This window comes from Anomaloglossus baeobatrachus, chromosome 6, assembly GCF_048569485.1.
Source record: "Anomaloglossus baeobatrachus isolate aAnoBae1 chromosome 6, aAnoBae1.hap1, whole genome shotgun sequence".
Classification (NCBI taxonomy): domain Eukaryota; kingdom Metazoa; phylum Chordata; class Amphibia; order Anura; family Aromobatidae; genus Anomaloglossus; species Anomaloglossus baeobatrachus.
The window spans coordinates 549,052,966-549,074,617 of record NC_134358.1 but is presented as its reverse complement, the minus strand read 5'-3'; positions in this window follow the sequence as shown (position 1 = coordinate 549,074,617).

The window sequence follows — 21,652 nt, the reverse complement described above, 5'->3', positions numbered from 1 at the left end:
GAGTCTGTAAAAGTCAGATCTTCCAAATTATAACATTATTTGCTCAGTATGGTAAATACCGTAAAAAAAATGGCATCACTCGGCAAACCCTAGAAAGAGACAAGTTTCAATTGGTGACATTCCCCATACAGTATTTGTATGGGGTGGGTTTAGGAGCTGCGATTTACAGCCGATATTGGAGTTTAGCTACTGGGAACGGAGCCAGTTGAATTTAACCCCTTAGATGCTGCAGTCAACTAGGGCAAAGGCATTTAAGGGGTTTGAAATGGGAGATGGTGTGCCACCGGAGCAATACCGTTGTTATAGCTGTTCTGTTTCAAAAGTCAGCTTATGGGATCACCAGTGAGGTCCTCTGAATTAGGCCTCTTCAGGCCTAATTAAGATCGAGCGCTCGGAGAAAAGACCTGCATTCATGTGAGCATGATCAGTTTTCTGTTTATTTAGCCAAGGTACAGATTATTTATACCATTTACAGATCAATGTGATATTGCAAAAAAAGGCTTCTAGCTGGACTTTACAAGTTGATCATATGACCTTTAAGTTTGAGAAAAACAAAAATGTAGAGTCATGCATATGAGATAAGAAGAACATTTAGCAGACAATAATAATCCTTGAGCTTGTTTCTCATTCCGAAGGCTCCATAATGGCTATGAAGCTACACCAGATATACTAATGGAACAATAAAATATTTAAAATCAAGAAATATAGAAACTATTAACCCTTCTATATCACCGTAAATGTGGGATCCTGATGGCATTGTTATGGCAGCCAAAGATGTGACTACTTGAAACCCCCATTTCTGTCATGTTTGTACGGCATAGAAGATTGATCCCATAGAGTGAAGGCAAATAAATGGAATAAAAAGAGTCACTAAAACTCCCAAAAAAAAACAAAACAAAAAAAAAAACCTCTCATGCAACACTATTGATCGAAAAATTAAAAAAAATGTTGAAATATGAAAAGGAGAAATCAAAAGCAAATAAGGACTCACTGGGACTCTATCACCCAAAGGGCCACACAAACCCGAGCCTGCCCTGTTTATGATCAGCAGAGGATTTGGAGCTCTGTATCAGAAAACCATCGCTCAGAATGGAATTTTTGGGGTGGAAATTCGCTTTTCAGCTTTATCTACCGGTATGTGTATCCTAGAAATCTTATTTTTCAGCTGGAAAAAGCCACTTTATGCACAGATGACACCATTATTATTATTATTAGGGATCCTCTTCTACATAAATAGTCAAATATATTACAAGGCGCCAGGTTTATAGTTTACCTGCCGGCAGCGGAGAGAGATGATGGCTCATTGTGTGATTTGGAGGGAATCTATTCCCCGCGGAGTCCCTCATTCTGGGCTGTTACAGGGACATTACAGATTACAATGCAGCTCTCAGGAGCAGGTCACGATGACCACCGGTCCCTCCGCCGTGATTGTACATGCCTGCACTACCAAACTGCAAATGCCTCCTCCTTTCTCATAAATGCATCTTTCTAAACAGTATGTTGGTGCTGTAATATACGCAGAGACGCTGCAGTGTGTACAGGGGCTTTATTAAATTCTCTTTGGGTGCTGTAATGTATAGAGTGGCTATGTTGCTGTTATTATGGGCACTATTACATATTCTGGTGGTATGTAGATGCTGTTATATTATTGCAGTTGTGTATATTATAGGACCCATTTAAAGTGACTGTCATGCAATTTCACAATACAAAGTGAATATATTATTAAATAGATCTCTTAGACCTGAGGAGGCTAGAGAACTTACTTTGAAAATCCCTTTCTCAACTTTAGGACTAGTATTTTATGAGTTCAGCTAAACAGTGAGGATGCTCCTACGCCCAAATGTATTCAGTCATCACCCATTTGGCCTGATACCTGCAGATTGTACTGAGCAGCGGGAGATCTAAGCAGCAGCAGGGAGGAGGGACACTTAGGAGCTGTCAATCTGGATAGGTGGGTGGAGATTCAGCAGCAGCAGGTAGGAGGCGGCAGACTGAGGAGCTGTCAATCTAGCTAGGTGGGTAGATATACATCAGCAGGGAGAAGGGACACTGAGGAGCTGTCATTCAGTTACGTGGGTGGAGATTCAGCGGGAGGAGGGACAGTGAGGAGCTGTCATTCAGGCTAGGTGGGTGGAGATTCAGCGGGAGGAGGGACAGTGAGGAGCTGTCATTCAGGCTAGGTGGGTAGATATACATCAGCAGGGAGAAGGGACACTGAGGAGCTGTCATTCAGTTACGTGGGTGGAGATTCAGCGGGAGGAGGGACAGTGAGGAGCTGTCATTCAGTCTACGTGGGTGGAGATTCAGCGGGAGGAGGGACAGTGAGGAGCTGTCATTCAGTCTACGTGGGTGGAGATTCAGTGGGAGGAGGGACAGTGAGGAGCTGTCATTCAGGCTAGGTGGGTGGAGATTCAGTGGGAGGAGGGACAGTGAGGAGCTGTCATTCAGGCTAGGTGGGTGGAGATTCAGCGGGAGGAGGGACAGTGAGGAGCTGTCATTCAGGCTAGGTGGGTGGAGATTCAGCGGGAGGAGGGACAGTGAGGAGCTGTCATTCAGGCTAGGTGGGTGGAGATTCAGTGGGAGGAGGGACAGTGAGGAGCTGTCATTCAGGCTAGGTGGGTGGAGATTCAGTGGGAGGAGGGACAGTGAGGAGCTGTCATTCAGACTAGATGGGTGGAGATTCATCACCAGCAGGGAGGAGGGACACTGAAGACATGTCATTCTAGATAGGTTGGTAGATATTCAGCATCAGCAGGGAGGAGGGACACGTAGGAAGCTACCATTCAGGCTAGGTGAGTGGTGATTCATCAGCCATAGAGAGGAGGGACAGTGAGGTGCTGTCAATCTGGCTAGGTAGAGATTTAAACTTTCATATAGGATTACACTGCCATTCTGTCATTGATTATCCATATAAATATACCAGCCTCATCAATCTGAAGGAATCTACTTTACATAGTAATGTATACAGGTTGTTTTGTGAAACCACTGTATATAACAGCACCATAGTATGATATTCTAGCACCTGTAAAAATGACCTCACTCATTAAAGCACTTGAGCATAGGCATTTTTTTGGTGCTCTGATATTCAGATGGGTCTTTCCATACCTTATATTTTGGCTCAATATGTCCACAGATGATTTGCGTAAAACAACCAGATTATTTTTTGTTTTGTTTTTTTTTTCAAAACATGATTTTGTGATACTCGGTCAGGAGAGATTTCTTCTATATATCTGCATGTGGCCACCCGGTGGATGTGATGTGAATTGCAGCTTAACTTGAAGATTTTTCCAGCATGTTAGAATAAGGTATTGAGCTTCATTAATGGGAATTCAAAATCTTTAAGACAATGTGTCAGTTCATTCAACACCCCCAAATTGATTACATGACTGTAGGTTATGAGAACCACGAGCGAGTCCATACCTTTATTAAACAAAACTGCTTCCGTGTGCTGAGAAAATCAATTTAACAGTAATATGCAAATGAGGCTGAAAGTGCTCTTCGTGGGATGGAGCTCTTCTCAATCTAACTCCGCCCTTCACTAGATAATTAACCAATAGCAGTGATGCAGCATGTTAATCACCTAACGGGTAGCGGAGTGAGGCTGAAGATGGTGCGGAGAGCTGAAGCAGTGAATGTGATCCGTCCCACGCAGAGCACTTCAAGCCTCATTTGCATAATACTAATGCAGTGGGGGGGGGGGTTTATTGCAGACAGACTGCACATTTTTCTTCTAAATCTAAACGACCACTTTAAAAGTGGCCAAACACATCGTAAGGAAACTTGTCATTGAATTTACCATCCTAAAACTGCTACCAAAGTATTATAAAGAGTGTGATAATAGGTTAAATAAAAAAGGGAGTCAGTGCTACCTGTAAAAAGTCAAGAGAGTCAAGAGCCTCCCTACAACTTATTGTGGGTAGATCCAAACTGATCATCGTTCCATCTCCGTTAGCTCCCTCACCTGATCTACCTATTACAATAAATGGCATCATGCCTTCCCCTGTACTGGAAGTCCACTGCCTCGGAGGAACCGGCGACTCTATCATCTCTTGCTACCTCCAACCCAAAAATATTTCCAGAATCTGTCCCTTCCTCAAACATAAATCTACCAAAAGGTTAGTGTATGCCCTCTCATCTTCCACCTTGACTACTGCAACATTGCCCTTTGTGGCCTTCCAGCTAATACTCTCGCACCTCTCCAGTCTATCCTTAAGGCCCCGTTACACGCAACGACGTATCTAACAATATATCGCCGGGGTCACGGATCCCGTGACGCATATCCGGCATCATTAGCGGCGTCGTTGCGTGTGACACCAACGAACGGCCGTTAACGATCAAAAATACTCACCTTATCGTTGATACGTCGTTCATTTTCAAAAAATCGTTGATTGTTGAGGACGCAGGTTGTTCGTCGTTCCTGAGGCAGCACACATCGCTACGTGTGACACCCTGGGAACGACGAACTACAGCTTACCTGCGGCCGTCGGCAATGAGGAAGGAAGGGGGTGGGCGGGATGTTACGGCCGCTCATCTCCGCCCCTTCGCTTCTATTGGGCGGCCGCTTAGTGACGCCGCACAAATCGCCCCCTTAGAAAGGAGGCGGTTCGCTGTCAACAGTGACGTCACTAGGCAGGTAAGTCCGTGTGACGGCTCATAATGATTTTGTGCGCCACGGGCAGCGATTTGCCTGTGACGCACAAACGACGGGGGCGGGTGCTTTCACCAGCAATATCGCTGCATGTAACACCCCCTTTAACTCTGATGCCAGACAAATCCACCTCTCTGCTCACTACTCCTCTTCTCACCTCTGCAAATCTCCTCATTGTTTCCCTCTTTCCCAACCGATACAGTTTAAACTACTAACATTGACCTATAAATGCATCCTAATCTGTCACCTACATATATTTCCTAATTTGCTAATGTCATCTAACACGTAATCTCCAGTCCTTTCCAGACCTCCATCTCTCTTCACCCACATACATTTCCCACCCAGTTGTCTCCATGACTTCTCCCAAGTATCCCCCATTATCTTGAATTCTGTGCCCCAACACGTCTAATTATCTTCCACATTCGGAACATACCAACAGAACTTGAAAACTCATCTGTTCAAGGAGGCTTAGAGCCTGCTATGACCCTGCTGCCACATTAGAACCACTGAAGCTGCCTCCTCACCAACACTGGAGCTGCCACCTCACCAACACTGGAGCTGCCACCTCACCACCATTGGAGCTGCTGCCTCACCACCACCAGAGCTGTAGTCTAACCACCACTGGAGCTGTCGCCTCACCATCTCCAGAGCTGCTTTCTCACCACCACCGGAGCTGTCGACATTACCAGCACTGGAGCTGCAGTCTAACCACCACTGGAGCTGTCACCTCACCATCTCCAGAGCTGCTTCCTCACCACCACCGGAGCTGTCGACATTACCAGCACTGGAGCTGCAGCCTAACCACCACTGGAGTTGTTGCCTCACCATCCCCAGAGCTGCTTCCTCATCACCACCAGAGCTGCCGCCTCACCATCCCCAGAGCTGCTTTCTCACCCCAACCAGACCTGTCACCTTTCCACCACCTGAGCTGCCGACCTCATCACCACTGGAGCTACGACACCCACCCTACCTATTGCCTCCTCCCCATCATCCTGTGGCTGTAAGGACCGACCCCAGCATCTAGGCCCTTCTCCTGCTAGGCAGAACCTTAACAACTGCTCTCATTCTTGTAACCAGGAAGTCTCTCACTGTGCTCAACACTAGTTCCACCCCCAGTTGACCTAACATTCACGTTTCTTTTAATTACAAAGTCCATCTACATAACGTTCCTATACTTTACATCCCAAATCTTTACCTCTCACTTCATACTACTTAACATTCCCCACTCTGCTATCTCTGTTAAAGTCTATATGTCTTAATCTAAAGCTTATCTAGCTAATACACTTTACATAACCGTACATTTTACATTGCAGGGGGCTCTGCCACCCTTCTACACATGCGGAGTACAGATGATGCTGGAGCCAGTGCTTATGTGCCAGATGCTGCTGGAGATGGCCTGTAATACCAGGACTACATGACCCTCTACTGTTTACAGTTTGCGGTGGCTACTTTATAACTTTATGATCACTGTGATGTTTAAAGGTTCACTTCAGAGAGTGATATCCTTAGAAAGCTCATACACCCCAGTATAACAGTGGGGTGACCGTTTAAGGATGGGATATTTAATGACAGGTTCCCCTTGAAATTAAAGCTAAGTACCTCATTAATATATAACTGGTTGCCAATGGATCCTATTCAATCAATTAACTCTTTTACGCACGGTGGTACAGCTAGTCCGTTCATGTACTGTGGAGTTATGGTACAGGTAAGGAGCTAGACACCTTTATCAACAATGGTTGTCAAATGTAACCCCTTAGATGGTGCAGTCAATAACATCTGTGGCATCTAGGGAGACTAATATAAGATTGCCAACTCCATCTACAATACAAAACACAAAATAAACATGGGTCTCTTTGTCCTGATTAGGAAAATTCAGCACTGTAACAAGCAGTCTAATTTGATCTTTGCTATGAAGCCTCCGTTACCCCACTGCATAAACTACAAGCGAGAGAAAACAGCTGCCCAAAAACGGACAAGCACATAACGTTTTCCCAACTGCAGGTCCTTGAATTATTTTTTCTTCTCTAGGACAAGTCTAATTTGATACCTGTTATAGTGCCAGGTATTGTCTACCAGGACATGGGACTGGTGTTTATTTCCCCAGCTACAGTGCCTTGCAAAAGTATTCACCACCCCTCTCTCCTTGGCTTTTTACCTATTTTGTTACATTACAACCGGTGTTTAAATATTTTTGTAATTCATTTTGGGTGTGATGCATCAGCAGTAAATAGTCTATGTTGGTGAAGCAGCTCGTCACCCAAAGAACACCATCTCCACAGTGAAACATGGTGGGAGCAGCATCATGCTGGGGGGATGTTTTTGGGCAGCAGGGATAGAGAAAACATAAAGAAAACTTAAGCACAGAAACTAGGTAGGATTAAAAGTTATGGGTCCAAAATAATAAACATATCCTGCCATGTGAATGAACCTATTAAAAGTAGTTTTCGGAGGATCCTAACCTCAGGAGTGCACAGCTCTCCTACACCTGGGGTTCCTGCGTGCCAGGGAGTGTTGCGCTCCTGATGATTGACAACTTGGGACAACACCCAAGCTCTCTCCAATTCTTCAAGTGGAGGCAGCTTTGGAGGAGCACCAGATCCAGCTACAGTCATATGAAAAAGTTTGGGCACCCCTATTAATGTTAACCTTTTTTCTTTATAACAATATGGGTTTTTGCTACATCTATTTCAGTTTCATATATATCTAATAACTGATGGACTCAGTAATATTTCTGGATTGAAATGAGGTTTATTGTACTAACAGAAAATGTGCAATCTGCATTTAAACAAAATTTGACAGGTGCAAAAGTATAGGCACCTCAACATAAAAGTGACATTAATATTTTGTAGATCCTCCTTTTGCAAAAATAACAGCCTCTAGTCGCTTCCTGTAGCTTTTCGTTTAATATTTCTTTATTATTTCAAAAGTTTTTATATAACAGAAGATAAGAAATGTATAAGGGTCTTTCATGTTACCCAATGTTACAGCATATGAAGATTATAAAATAACCTATGTCTTGAAGTCTCGTAAAACGTATGGTACTATGAAATGTATCGCAAATCATGTGGAAGGTAAAATCTGTATAACATCCTATAGAACATCTTAATTTTAACATGTAATAATCTTCTATCTTTATATTTATTCCGTGTAAAGTGTTAAAGGCAACTTCCTTCTGTATAGTCTGGTTCAATAGGTATGAAAACATGACCCTATGTATATCAATTAGGTGAGAAAGAGATATAGAGAGAGGGAGAGAAAGATAGGTAGAGAAAAAGGGAAGGAGGGGAAGACATGAGGAAATGGGGGGGGAGGAGGAGAAGGTCTGTATTGTGATGCCGCCCAACTTCTGTGTCCGGGAGCCCATCCCAGCTTCTTGAATATTTATTGTGATAGAGCGCCTGTGAGTAACCAGGTTTGGAATTGCTGTGTTTCTCTATACTGAAGCCACGGGTACCAAACCGAGAAACACAAGGAGTCTTTCCCTTCGTCAAACGCTCTCAACTCCTCCAGACGCCGCAGGCCATCCATAGCCTCTACCCAGTCTGCTCTCCTCAATGTACAGGGGGATCTCCAATGCCTCGGTATGATTTGCCTCATTGAAATCATAAAGTACGAGAGCAAGCCTTTCTTCGCCTTGGAGACTGCCCCTGTATACATTGATAAGAGGGCCACTTCCGGTGAGGGTGTCACTTCCGTGTGATGTAAATGGTTATAGAGAGCAAAGACATCTTTCCAAAGACCCTGTATCTCTGGGCAGGTCCACCAGATATGTAGCATTGTGCCCACTGAGGTCTTGCACCTCCAACAGGCGTCAGATACCTCTGGGAACATTTTATGTAGTCTGGCGGGTGTCCTATACCACCGTGAGAGGATTTTATAATTGAGTTCCTGCATTCTACAAGAAATGGTGGATTTATGTGTTAGGTTAAATGACTTACACCATTGTGCCTTGGGAAAAGTCTGGCACAATTCTGTTTGCCAATGTCTAACGTAGTCAGGCAAGTCGTCTCCTCCACCCCCCTCGGGCACTGCTATGTTGTAGATTATTGAGACTATGTGAGGGGGTGTTTCTCTAAGGAAGCATAGTTTTTCAAATGGAGTCAGATCCTTATGTATCTCAGATCCCGGAGCCAGAGAATCTATGAGACTACGTAGTTGTAGATATTGGAACCAGTAGCCTGGTTCCCGTGGCCGGTCTCCAAGCAGGGATATCAGTGGTTTGCATCCCTGTTGGGTAATTACGTCTTTAACTCGTGGAATCCTTCCCATTGGCGTTGAAATCAGTCTGGGATGAGGTTCGTGAAACCAGCATTGAAACGCGGGGTTGCCCACCAGAGGCGTCATAGGACCCGGTTCTCCTGTCAATCTATATCGTCTATTGGCTGTCCTCCACGCTGTAGCCAGGGACAAGAGGATCGGGGAAACTCCCAGGGTCCCAAGGTTAGTTCTAGATGACAACCAGAAGATTCCGTGTGCCATATTCGGGCATAGGTCACATTCAATCTCCACCCACAATTTTCTGTCTTTACTGTGCAGGAGATCCAATATGCAACCACCCACCGCTGCTGCGTGATAAGCTTTAAGATCCGGGAGCCCCGCCCCTCCGTCCCAGCGAGATTTAATCAGCATTGAGTATTTCAGTCGGGGTTTGGTGCCACGCCATATAAAATTGCTGATCATCTTCTTTAACTTGAGGAAGACATTTTCTCCTAGGTTCAGTGGGATAGTTTGAAACAGGTATAGTATTTTAGGTAGGACATCCATTTTAATTGTATTGACCCTGCCGAACCAGGAAATGGGGAGGTTATGCCATGCTATGAGGTCTTTGTGGATATTTTTTAAAAGGTCTGGGAAATTGTAATTATATAGATCTTGGTGGTTGGGAGAAACCCTGATCCCCAGATATTTAATGTAATTGCTGGCCCACTTAAAGGGGAAGGCGGGTTTGAGAGTATTCTCTTCTACGGATGTAGCGATACATTTAAGATCTCTGTTTTTTGTAAGTTTACTTTAAAATTGGAGAGTCTGCCAAAGATCTCAAACTCCTGCAGTATGTTGGGCAAACTAGTCTTCGGCTGTGTCACATATATCAAGAGATCGTCCGCAAATAGTGCTAATTTATGAGATGTTTGTCCTATCTGTATCCCTTTTATCGAAGGGTTTTCCCTGAGTGCATTTGCTAGGGATTCCATTACCAGGATGTATAGGTATGGCGATAGGGGTCATCCCTGTCTGGTACCGTTTCTAATATTAAATGGAGCTGACAGGCGTCCGTTCACGCCCACTTGTGCCGTTGGTTCGTGATATAATGCTTTTATCCATTGTAGTAAGCGCGAACGGACGCCGATTGCCTGCATCGTGGCTTCTAAAAAAACCAATTGACTCTGTCAAATGCCTTTTCGGCATCTACTGTCAAGAGGCACATTGGGATTTGACGCTGACGTGCCTGGGCCACTAGGGACAGGGTTCTAATAGTGTTATCCCGTGCCTCCCTCCCTGGGACAAATCCCACCTGGTCTTTGTGGATTAGTTTGGGTATGAGGGGGCCTAGTCTCAGGGCTATCATTTTAGAGTACAATTTAATATCCACATTTATTAGTGAGATAGGTCTGTAATTAGAGCAGGTCAGTGGGTCCCTGCCAGGCTTGGGGATTACAGTTATTTGGGCTTGGATTGTCTGTTTAGGGAACTGGCATGTGTTGGTTATGGAATTGAAGGCTTTCAGCATTATAGGGCTGCAGGCCCCTCCACATATTTTGTAAAACCGGGGGGTGAACCCATCAGGACCAGGGCTTTTACCCACTTTAAGGGTTTTAATGGCATTGCTTAGCTCTGTGTCTGAGAAATCCTCGTCTATGTCTTCAGCTACCGCATCTTCAAGGGGGTCTGGGGCATATTTGTTTAAGTATTCCCAAATGTCGCGATGTCTCGCATCAGGTGATGGGGCATGTGGGGATGGGATGTTATAAAGTTTTGTATAGTAGTTTCTGAATTCTTCTAATATGTCAGGGGTGGAATGTATCTGGGTACCTGTCTGTGAGTTTAACGCGAGTATTGGGGTTTGTGCCTGTCTGGGGTGAAGGGTCCTGGCTAACAATCGTCCACTTTTATCTCCAAACTCAAAGATATTCCTACGAAATTTATCTCTGATACACAGTGATTTTCGGTCAAGGATAGATAATATTTGGTGGCAGATAGTAGAAATTTCCGTTTTAATGGTGTCACTGGATTTGGTTTTTGTTTATCGTTTCTTTATGGCCTAGTTGTGCTAACAGTTCTTTTAGTTCCCTTGCACTTTCTTTTTTAATTCTGGATCCATGGGATATGCAGACCCCCCTGGGGGGGTGTGGGATCTGCCATATGATCTATTTTGAAGTTTGCAATGGTTTTATGAATATCCTCCAGGCACTGCTCATTCTTGAGCAGGTTGTCGTTCAGTCTCCATGTGTGTCCCACCCCCCCATATCTCTCACCCCAATTTCCCCATATACTGGTGCGTGGTCCGACCAGAGAAAAACATCCATTGAACAACCCGGGGATTTGTCTAGTAGGTCGTGGGATATGAAAATGTGGTCTAGTCTGGTGTAGCTATTATGAACTGTGGAATGAAAACTGTAGTCTCTGACTCCAGGATTTAAGACCCTCCAAAGATCGACTAGTTTAAGGGATGTTAGTTCTCGTTTTAATCTGCGTAGTGCCGAGAAGGGGATTGCAGACCTACCAGAGGACGAATCCATGGCTGGATCCAGCACAAGGTTGAAGTCTCCTCCCAAGATGATACAGGTGCCACCCGCAAACTCTGCCAGCTTCTCCAGAGTCTCCACTCCAAAGGATACCTGGTCCTGATTTGGGAAATAGATGTTAGCAATTGTATAAGTATTATTCAGGAAAGATATTTTAAGAAATAGCCAGCATCCCTCCGGGCTAGTGAGCGTGTCTAGAACTGTTGGCTGGAATGTCTTGTGAAAAGCAATGGAAACCCCACATGCCTTCTTGTTGGGGTGTGGGCCATGGAACCATGTCGGGTAATTCTTGGTTTTACAGTTGGGAGTGTTGGAGGCTATGAAGTGTGTCTCTTGAAATAGGGCTATTTTAACTCCCTTCCTGTGCAGGCGATATAGGATTTGACTTCTCTTTTCGGGTTTATTTAAGCCTTTAGTATTGTAAGTGCAAAAGGTGAGGTGAGACATCACAGAAAAGGGTAGGCAGGGTATAGGGAAAACCAAGGGGAGAAGAGAAAGAGCAGAGATAAGATAGTGGTGAAAGGTAAAATTAGATAAGCTAAGTAGGACTAGGGTGCCTACTGATCTTAGGTATCTACTGGTAGACTATTGTCTAATGTGGCACTCTGCCACGTCCCTAATAGAGGTGCGGGAAAGCCTACGGTCTTTCAGGAACTCCCCTCCGCGGCGAACGCCCACAAGTAATATGAATAACAATCAACGTATACAGTCTAGTAGTGATTAATCACTTTTCCATTCCCCTCCCCCACACCCCCAATTACTTGGTGTGTTTTGGGTATGGATCGCACATCGGGAGAAGAACACGAGGCTATCAACTCAATATAAAATGCCATTAAACCAGAGCTCAGTATCAGATCCAGATGTAAAGAATGAAAGGGGGAGGAATGAGGAAAGGAGAGGGGGGAGGGGTGAGCAACAGATTGAGTGAGACAATAAAAAAAAAAAAATGAAGTGGTGTAGGGCAAAGGACCAGGGGGGAGGACGTGGAGGGAAGTGGGAGGACGGAGTGTAGGAGGCGTATGGAGGGGTGTATGTAGAGAGCATGTCTAAGAGGGGAGGAGAGGAAGGGGGTAGAAATTAGTGTAGGGCATGTGTCCTTCGTAAGTATGTGTGCTGGGGAGGGAAGATGGGTTGAGTAGAGTTAGTTTGTAGGAAGTAGTGCGCTCATAGAAGGTGTGTGAAGAGGAAGACGCAAGGTGGGAATGATACGAAGGAAGAGGTATAAGGGGAGGGGAGAGGGGGCGAGTGGAGGGGAGTAGGGAGAGAGAGAGAGAAGGAAAGAGAAGAAAAAAAAAAAAAAGGGGGGGGAGTAGGAAAGTAAGCGTGAGGAGAGAAGATACTGATACATGACGCTCTATGAACATGTAAGCAGTCCAATACAATCAATTTATATCTCGCCTCCTGGTTGTCCAAGAAGTTTTTGTCCTTTTCTTTGGATGGTCAGCGATATTTAGTGGTGTATATCATGGGGGGATCCTCCACCCCTTCTGTTCTGGACTTGTTGCCAGTGCGCTCTTGGTGGTAAGGGTGCAGGGCCTCCCAGGGTTGGCCAATCTGGCAGGCTGATCATAGGCAGTTCAAAAGTCCCTAAGAAGTTGGGGAGGTCTCCCAAGGACCGGAAGACCGCCGACTTCCCATTTTTCTTTGCTTTGAGTTGGAACAGATATCCCCAGCGATATGGAACATCCTTATCTTTGAGGGATTGGAGTAGTGGTCTTAAGGCCTTGCGTAGTTGCAGTGTCCTCCGTGCTAGGTCTGGTAGGACAATCAGAGGTGTCCCTTTATATGTACCCGCTCCTTTCTCTCGGCATCTTTGTAGTATGGCCTCCTTTTCTTTATAGAAGTGGACCCGACATATCACATCTCTTGGTCTGGCCGGATCAGGAGATTTGGGGCCTAGGGATCTGTGGATGCGGTCCAGTTCTATGCGTTGTTCTGGGTCGCGTTGGAGGAGACGGGTAAAGAATTTTTGTGCCCATTCATCCAGCTGTGGTGGTGCCACTGCTTCTGTGAGGCCTCTAATCCTTAAATTATTACGGCGATGTCGGTTTTCAATATGGTCTAAGTGGGTCAGAATGTCCTGTATCTGGGCCGTGTGCTCTGATAGGACTTGTTGATGTGATTCTATATGGGAAAATACCTGTTCCTGCACCTCTTCTGTAGCTGCTACACGCTGGCCAATTTGTTTGATCTCTGATTGTATAGCAGCCATGTCCTGCTTATGGGATTCCCTCAATTTCCCCAGCAAAGAGTCCATTTCCTGCCTGGTTGGAATTGATCTGATATGTGCTTTCCAATCCCAATCTTCTTCTTGCTCCTGTGTCTGGTCTGATTTATTCTTCTCTCCCTTGTTTCTGCGGGTGGAGGTGTTGGAGGTAGGGGGTCTTTGTTCTTTAGGTGATGTGTGCTGTTGTTGTGGTATTACAGGCTCCTCTCCGGGTGTCACAGATCTGCTTCCCATGGCTGCTGGGGTCTGCTGTATCACAGAGCTGGGGCCCTGCTCTGCCTGCAGTTCAGTCGCTTTTGTGGCTGGGACAGGGGGTTTTCAACACTCCCTTCTGTGGTGTCCTGCTGTGCCTTATCTATGTTTATGGCTGAGCTGGCTGCTGTTATGTGAGGAGGCAGTGAGGTCGCTCCACTGCATGTTTGCTGAGCCTTATCTCCTGCCTCAGTGTCTGCCAGCGCCATGTTGGAGAGAGCAGAGGTGTCAGGCTGGGAGGCTGAGGTCCCGAAAAAGCGGGTGATATCTGTACCTTCCCCCTCTGGAGTCTGTACACTCGTCGCCCGTCCTCTCCTGCGTGCCATTACTGATCCTGGACCCGGTGAGAGCCTTTGAAGTGTGAGAATTCACCGCTGGTATGTGGGAGCTCCTTCTTACAGCGTCTCAGTGTGCCATCGGCTAGCTCCGCCCCCCACTTCCTGTAGCTTTTAATGAGTTCCTGGATCCTGGATGAAGGTAGATTTGACCATTCCTGTTTACAAAACAATTCCAGTTCAGTTAGGTTTGATGGTCGCCGAGCATGGACAGCCGCTTCAAATCATCCCACAGATTTTCAATGATATTCAGGTCTGGGGACTGGGATGGCCATTTCAGAACATTGTAATTGTTCCTCGCATGAATGCCTGAGTAGATTTGGAGCGGTGTTTTGGATCATTGTCTTGCTGAAATATCCATCCCCTGCGTAACTTCAACTTCCTCACTGATTCTTGCACATTATTGTCAAGAATCTGCTGATACTGAGTTGAATCCATGCGACCCTCAACTTTAACAAGATTCCCGGTGCCGGCATTGGCCACACAGCCCCAAAGCATGATGGAACCTCCACCAAATTTTACTGTGGGTAGCAAGTGCTTTTCTTGGAATGCCGTGTTTTTTTGCCTCCATGCATAACGCCTTTTTGTATGACCAAACAACTCAATCTTTGTTTCATCAGTCCACAGGACCTTCTTCCAAAATGTAACTGGCTTGTCCAAATGTGCTTTTGCATACCTCAGGCGACTCTGTTTGTGGTCTGCTTGCAGAAACGGCTTCTTTCACATCACTCTCCCATACAGCTTCTCCTTGTGCAACGTGTGCTGTATTGTTGACTGATGCACATTGACACCATCTGCAGCAAGATGATGCTGCAGGTCTTTGGAGGTGGTCTGTGGATTGTCCTTGACTGTTCTCACCATTCTTCTTCTCTGCCTTTCTGATATTTTTCTTGGCCTGCCACTTCTGGGCTTAACAAGAACTGTACCTGTGTTCTTCCATTTCCTTACTATGTTCCTCACAGTGGAAACAGACAGTTTAAATCTCTGAGACAACTTTTTGTACCTTCCCCTGAACAACTATGATGTATAATCTTTGTTTTCAGATCATTTGAGAGTTGTTTTGAGGAGCCCATGATGACACTCTTCATAGGAGATTCAAATAGGAGAACAACTTGCAAGTGGCCACCTTAAATACCTTTTCTCATGATTGGATACACCTGCCTATGAAGGTCAAAGCTCAATGAGGTTATAAAACCAATTTAGTGCTTCAGTAAGTCAGTAAAAAGTAGTTAGGAGTGTTCAAATCAAGAAATTGATAAGGGTGCTAAAACTTTTGCACCTGTCAAATTTTGTTTAATTGCGGATTGCACATTTTCTGTTAGTACAATAAACCTTTCACCTCTGAGTTTCCTAGTAAACTTTGCTATCTTGGAGAAGAGATAAAGTGAAAAATTACTTGTTTTTACAAAAACTTTGTAATTTCACCCATTTAATAAGATGACACAAGATGCAAACAGCTAAATAGTAAACATTGTATTGGATTTCCGTGCTCAGCATCATGCGCTGCAGAACACATTCCCGAACTGTCGGATGCCATTGTCACACTGCATGAGTCACTCCGCTCGGGCTGGGAATAGAAGCCACCGGCTTAAGCTGATCCCCGTCCATAAGTCATTGGACGGGTTCAGGGCCGATCCTAGCTTTGCTGCTGGCTGATGGGAAAATTACAATGTCACCCCTCCCTGCAGTGCAATATAAACCTGCAGGGAATAAATTAATAAATACTGTCAATCTTTCTTGGGTTTTGTTTTACAGCATTTTTTGTTTTGTTAAAATAATCCAGGAACACAATTCTCCAGGTCAGTGCGATGACAATATCAAACGTGCAGATATATACTGTATTCTTGTACATAGGAGCAGTACCGTATTATAGTAGTTATATTCTTGCACATAGGGGGCAGTATTATAGTAGTTATATTCTTGTACATAGGGGGCAGTATTATAGTAGTTATATTCTTGTACATAGGGGCAGTATTATAGTAGTTATATTCTTGTACATAGGGGCAGTATTATAGTAGTTATATTCTTGTACATAGGGGCAGTATTATAGTAGTTATATTCTTGTACATAGGGGGCAGTATTATAGTAGTTATATTCTTGTACATAGGGGGCAGTATTATAGTAGTTATATTCTTGTACATAGGGGCAGTATTATAGTAGTTATATTCTTGTACATAGGGGGCAGTATTATAGTAGTTATATTCTTGTACATAGGGGGCAGTATTATAGTAGTTATATTCTTGTACATAGGGGCAGTATTATAGTAGTTATATTCTTGTACATAGGGGGCAGTATTATAGTAGTTATATTCTTGTACATAGGAGCAGTATTATAGTAGTTATATTCTTGTACATAGTCGGCGGTATTATAGTAGTTATATTCTTGTACATAGGGGGCAGTATTATAGTAGTTATATTCTTGTACATAGGGGCAGTATTATAGTAGTTATATTCTTGTACATAGGGGCAGTATTATAGTATTTATATTCTTGTACATAGGGGCAGTATTATAGTAGTTATATTCTTGTACATAGTCGGCAGTATTGTAGTAGTTATATTCTTGTACATAGGGGCAGTATTATAGTATTTATATTCTTGTACATAGGGGGCAGTATTATAGTAGTTATATTCTTGTACATAGGAGCAGTATTATAGTATTTATATTCTTGTACATAGGGGCAGTATTATAGTAGTTATATTCTTGTACATAGGGGCAGAACTCCAGCAGATACTAGAAACTTCCTTCCTCCAAGATGGTCAGTACAGAATGAATCTATTAAAGGCCTCATCTGAAGGATCATGAGACTATTTAAAGGGAAGGGGAGTGGTCACAAACCGGCTGCAGCTGAGATGAACTAACCAGGAACTACCAGCAAACATAGTGTCATTATCCCTTCTTGCACCAACAGAAAGCAAATACATTTAAAATCAAGAGTATCACCAGTTCATGTGAAGCTCACATCCCAGAGCTGTCACGAGTCTCCTAAGGACGGGAGACACTCGTGACAGCCTGACTGCATTTTGCCCGCTGTACAGCTTGGAGGAGGAAGTATAAAGCTTTGGGCTTGTTTTTTAGGAACATGACCAGCAACAGAGAGGGGCAGTGTGAGGGGGAATATTATGGAGAGGGGCAGTGTGAGGGGGAATTTTATGGAGAGGGGCAGTGTGGGATGAATATTATGGAGAGGGTTAGTGTAGGGTAATATTGTGGAGAGGGGCAGCGTAGGGGAATATTGTTGAGAGGGGCAGTGTAGGGGGGAATATCATGGACAGGGTTAGTGTAGGGGGAATATTATGGAGAGGGGCAGCGTAGGGGATATTATGGAATTATGAATAGGGGCAGTGTGGAGGGAAATTTTGTGCAGGAACCACAGTGAGAGGAAATTGTTAATTCAGGGGTACAGCATGGGGCTATTTTTATTTGCTGGGCAGAATAATGATACTTTTATTCTTAAGAATACTATGTTGGATAATGCTAAATGGTAAAGACAGAGAAGAGTGAAATCTGCAGAGACGAACTATGGGCATGAAATCTCATCATGGCATCTGTACTACATGGAGACAAATGGGATGGGAACAAATCCAACCAGAGAGGTTGTCATCTATAAGGAAGGTACCTGGAGGTAAAAGTTTATTTGCGATACTCAGTACTTCTCATCAGTACTGTGGTTCTTGTATGGTCAGCAGTCTGATGATGGCTCATAGCAAAAACTCCCAGCATCTCCTTACCATTGTTAAGGACATACTGGGAATTGTAGGTTCATGTGATACAATTGTACAGTACAGACCAAAAGTTTGGACACACCTTCTCCTCTCTAGAACAACTGTTAAGAGGACACTTTGTGCAGCAGCCTTCATGGTAAAATAGCTGCTAGGAAACCACTGCTAAGGACAGGCAACAAGCAGAAGAGACTTGTTTGGGCTAAAGAACACAAGGAATGGACATTAGACCAGTGGAAATCTGTGCTTTGGTCTGATGAGTCCAAATTTGAGATCTTTGGATCCAACCTCCGTGTCTTTGTAGAAAAGGTGAACGGATGGACTCTACATGCCTGGTTCCCACCGTGAAGCATGGTGGAGGAGGTGTGATGGTGTGGGGGTGCTTTGCTGGTGACACTGTTGGGGATTTATTCAAAATTGAAGGCATACTGAACCAGCATGGCTACCACAGCATCTTGCAGCAGCATGCTATTCCATCCGGTTTGCGTTTAGTTGGACCATCATTTATTTTTCAACAGGACAATGACCCCAAACACACCTCCAGGCTGTGTAAGGGCTATTTGACTAAGAAGGAGAGTGATGGGATGCTACGCCAGATGACCTGGCCTCCACAGTCACCAGACCTGAACCCAATCGAGATGGTTTGGGGTGAGCTGGACCACAGAGTGAAGGCAAAAGGGCCAACAAGTGCTAAGCATCTCTGGGAACTCCTTCAAGACTTTTGGAAAACCATTTCCGGTGACTACCTCTTGAAGCTCATCAAGAGAATGCCAAGAGTGTGCAAACCAGTAATCAAAGCAAAAGGCGGCTACTTTGAAGAACCTAGAATATAAGACATATTTTCAGTTGTTTCACACTTTTTTAAGTATTTCATTCCACATGTTTTAATTCATAGTTTTGATGCCTTCAATGTGAATCTACAATTTTCAGAGTCCTGAAAATAAAGAAAACACTTTGAATGAGGCGTGTCCAAACTTTTGGTCTGTACTGTATATGGGACTGATCTGACATTGCAAGTGATCTCTGTACTAAGCTTGGTGGTGTTTATATGTACTGATGCGGCATTCATGTACTGACAGTGGTTCTGGTACTACATTCATGTACTGATGGTGGTTCTGGTGCTTCATTCATGTTTTGCTGGTGGTTCTGAGGCCACATTCCTGCACTGACAGTGATTCTGAGGCCGCATTCATGCACTGACAGTGGAACTGAGGCTGCATTCATGTACGGATCGTGGTTCTGATGCTGTGTTCATGTACCGAGTAATTCTCAGGTGGTTCTATTGCTACATTCATGTCTCGCTGGTGGTTCTGAGGCCGCATTCATGCACTGACAGCGGTACTGAGGCTGCATTCATGTACCGATGGTGGTTCTGATGCGGTGTTCTTGTACTGAGTAGTTCTGGCGCTATATTCATGTGATGACCGTGGTTCTGGTACTTCATTCGTGTACTGATGGTGGTTGTAGCGCTGCATTCATGTACTGATGGTGGTTCTAGTGCTGCATTCATACACTGATAGTGGTTCTGTAATCATGTGTTGATGGTGGTTCTAAGGCTGCATTCCTGTACTTATGGTGTTTCTGGTACTGCCCTCATTTGTAGACGGTGGTTCTGATCTTGTACACCTGTAGCAATCCATAACAAGCTTCATGGCTATGTTAAAACTTAAAAATCCTCAAAACTAGAGATTTAAAATTATAAGGACGACTTGTCGAGTTTCTGATCTAAAAACTGTGTAAGTTAGTGTGTGTTTACACTGATTTTTTGGGGAGCAGAAACTTTCTAAATCCTCCTCAAAATGCTCAAAACGATGACTTCCGGTTCCTGTCCTGGCTGAGGTGGAAGCTTAGAGGAGAAGCTCCTGCCACCCCTCACAGAAACCGACTAAAAACAGACCCCCCCGGACGAGCCACCAAACAGAGAGCAGCACAGGAGGTTACCTAAAGCAGACAGCTATGGAACGGTACCTCCTGAGAAGTGCTGGGAGCGGTGAGGCAGCCTGGAGAAGCTTTGATATGGACAGGGGAGAAGATAAGATAATGGCGCCCAGCCTGATGGGGGAGGAGCCTGAACGCATGGCGCGAGACACAGAAAAGCAAACACAGAGCTGGAAGGGGAGAGATAAGGGAGATATGAGCGAGGAGACAGGAGATAAGGAAGATATGAGCGAGGAGTCACAGGAGGACACAGCAGGAGAGAAGTGGATGCAGGGGACTGATGACGGTGGATCGCAATGGGAGGATGAAGAGGATATGGAGGCAGAGGGGAGAGAGGATGCAGGCAAAGCAGGGCAGCTCAGAGACACAGCAGTGTTGGAGGATGAAACTGACAAACAGCACAGGGAGATTAATCCCACTCAGACTCACAGGAAGTCAAATGCAAGAATTCATAGTACCCCTTCCAAAGGAAACAAAAAGCAGCCTACTACACCAACATCACAAGCCTGCAAGTTATTGGGGGATGGAGGTGGTGGCCCAGTCCAGACAAAGAGAACTAAGAAAACAGCACCACCTGCAGGCCAAGACAAGTACACACAAAAGCTTAATGTGGACTATAAAAAACTGGCTGAAGAAGTGACAGCACACTTGTCAAAAGAGGTTAAAGTGGCTATTGAGGCAGCCATACAAACATCATTAGCTAATATGCAAAAACAGATAAATGCCCATGCCTCTAGACTGGCAGAATCAGAGCAGAGAATATCTGACTCCGAGGAGACAATACTGGCTATGCAAGCACAAATAGCAGCTCTAGCAAAATCTAATGAATACTTGAAGGATAAAGCGGACGATTTGGAAAACAGATCGAGACGAAACAACCTACGTATAGTCGGGTTGCCAGAGTCTGTGTCGATTGGACAGTTGGATAATATATGCGAGTTGGAGCTACCGCAGGCCCTGGGCATAAAGGCGAAATTCAGAGTTGAAAGAGCCCACAGAGTGGGTCCACTGAGACACCAGGAGGCGAATAAGGGAGAGGGCCAAAACTCAAACAAGAATACCCCGATAAGAGCCAGACAGGTGATTGTCAAGTACCTTGATTATAAGCATAAGGAGGAAATATTGAGGGCCTTTAGAGAACGAAAGCGTCCACTACAATATCAAGGCAACAGACTGCTAATTTTTGGGGATTATTCAGCGGAAGTATCCAGAAGGAGAAAAGAATTTACCAAAATTTGCTCATTTCTGTACAACAAAAAAGTAAAGTGCCAGCTATTATACCCTGCTACACTGAAAGTTAGAAACCCCAATGGCTCGTTTGTATACTACAAGGACTACAAAGAAGCAGAAAACATTCTCATGGCAGAGCTCAACAAGACTAGGTCAGAAAGGCAAGAAAAAGGAGCTAGTGGAGAAGGGAATAATAGAAGAGGATCCCCCACAAGCTCAGGAAGAGATGTGGGACGTCTTGGGGGACAAAAGCAAGTCGAGACCAGGGAGGAAAGGAGGCCAAGCCCGGGTCGACAGCATAATTCTCGCCTGGAACACAGGAACCAACCCTTGGAGAGAAACCATGATACCTGAACTGGAACTCGCTCATTGTTTTTCCTTTTTTTGCCTGTTTTTTTTTTTTTTTTTTTTTTTCTCTTCCCAAACAGGGAGAGGCGTTGAGGAGGATGCATTACGGAGAGAGGGTTGGGGAGGTGAGAGGAGGAGGGGGAAGGGAGAAAAGAGAGGAAAACATCCCAAAGTCTGGGTCCTCTTCCCCCCCCTCTCTTTTTTTTTTTTTT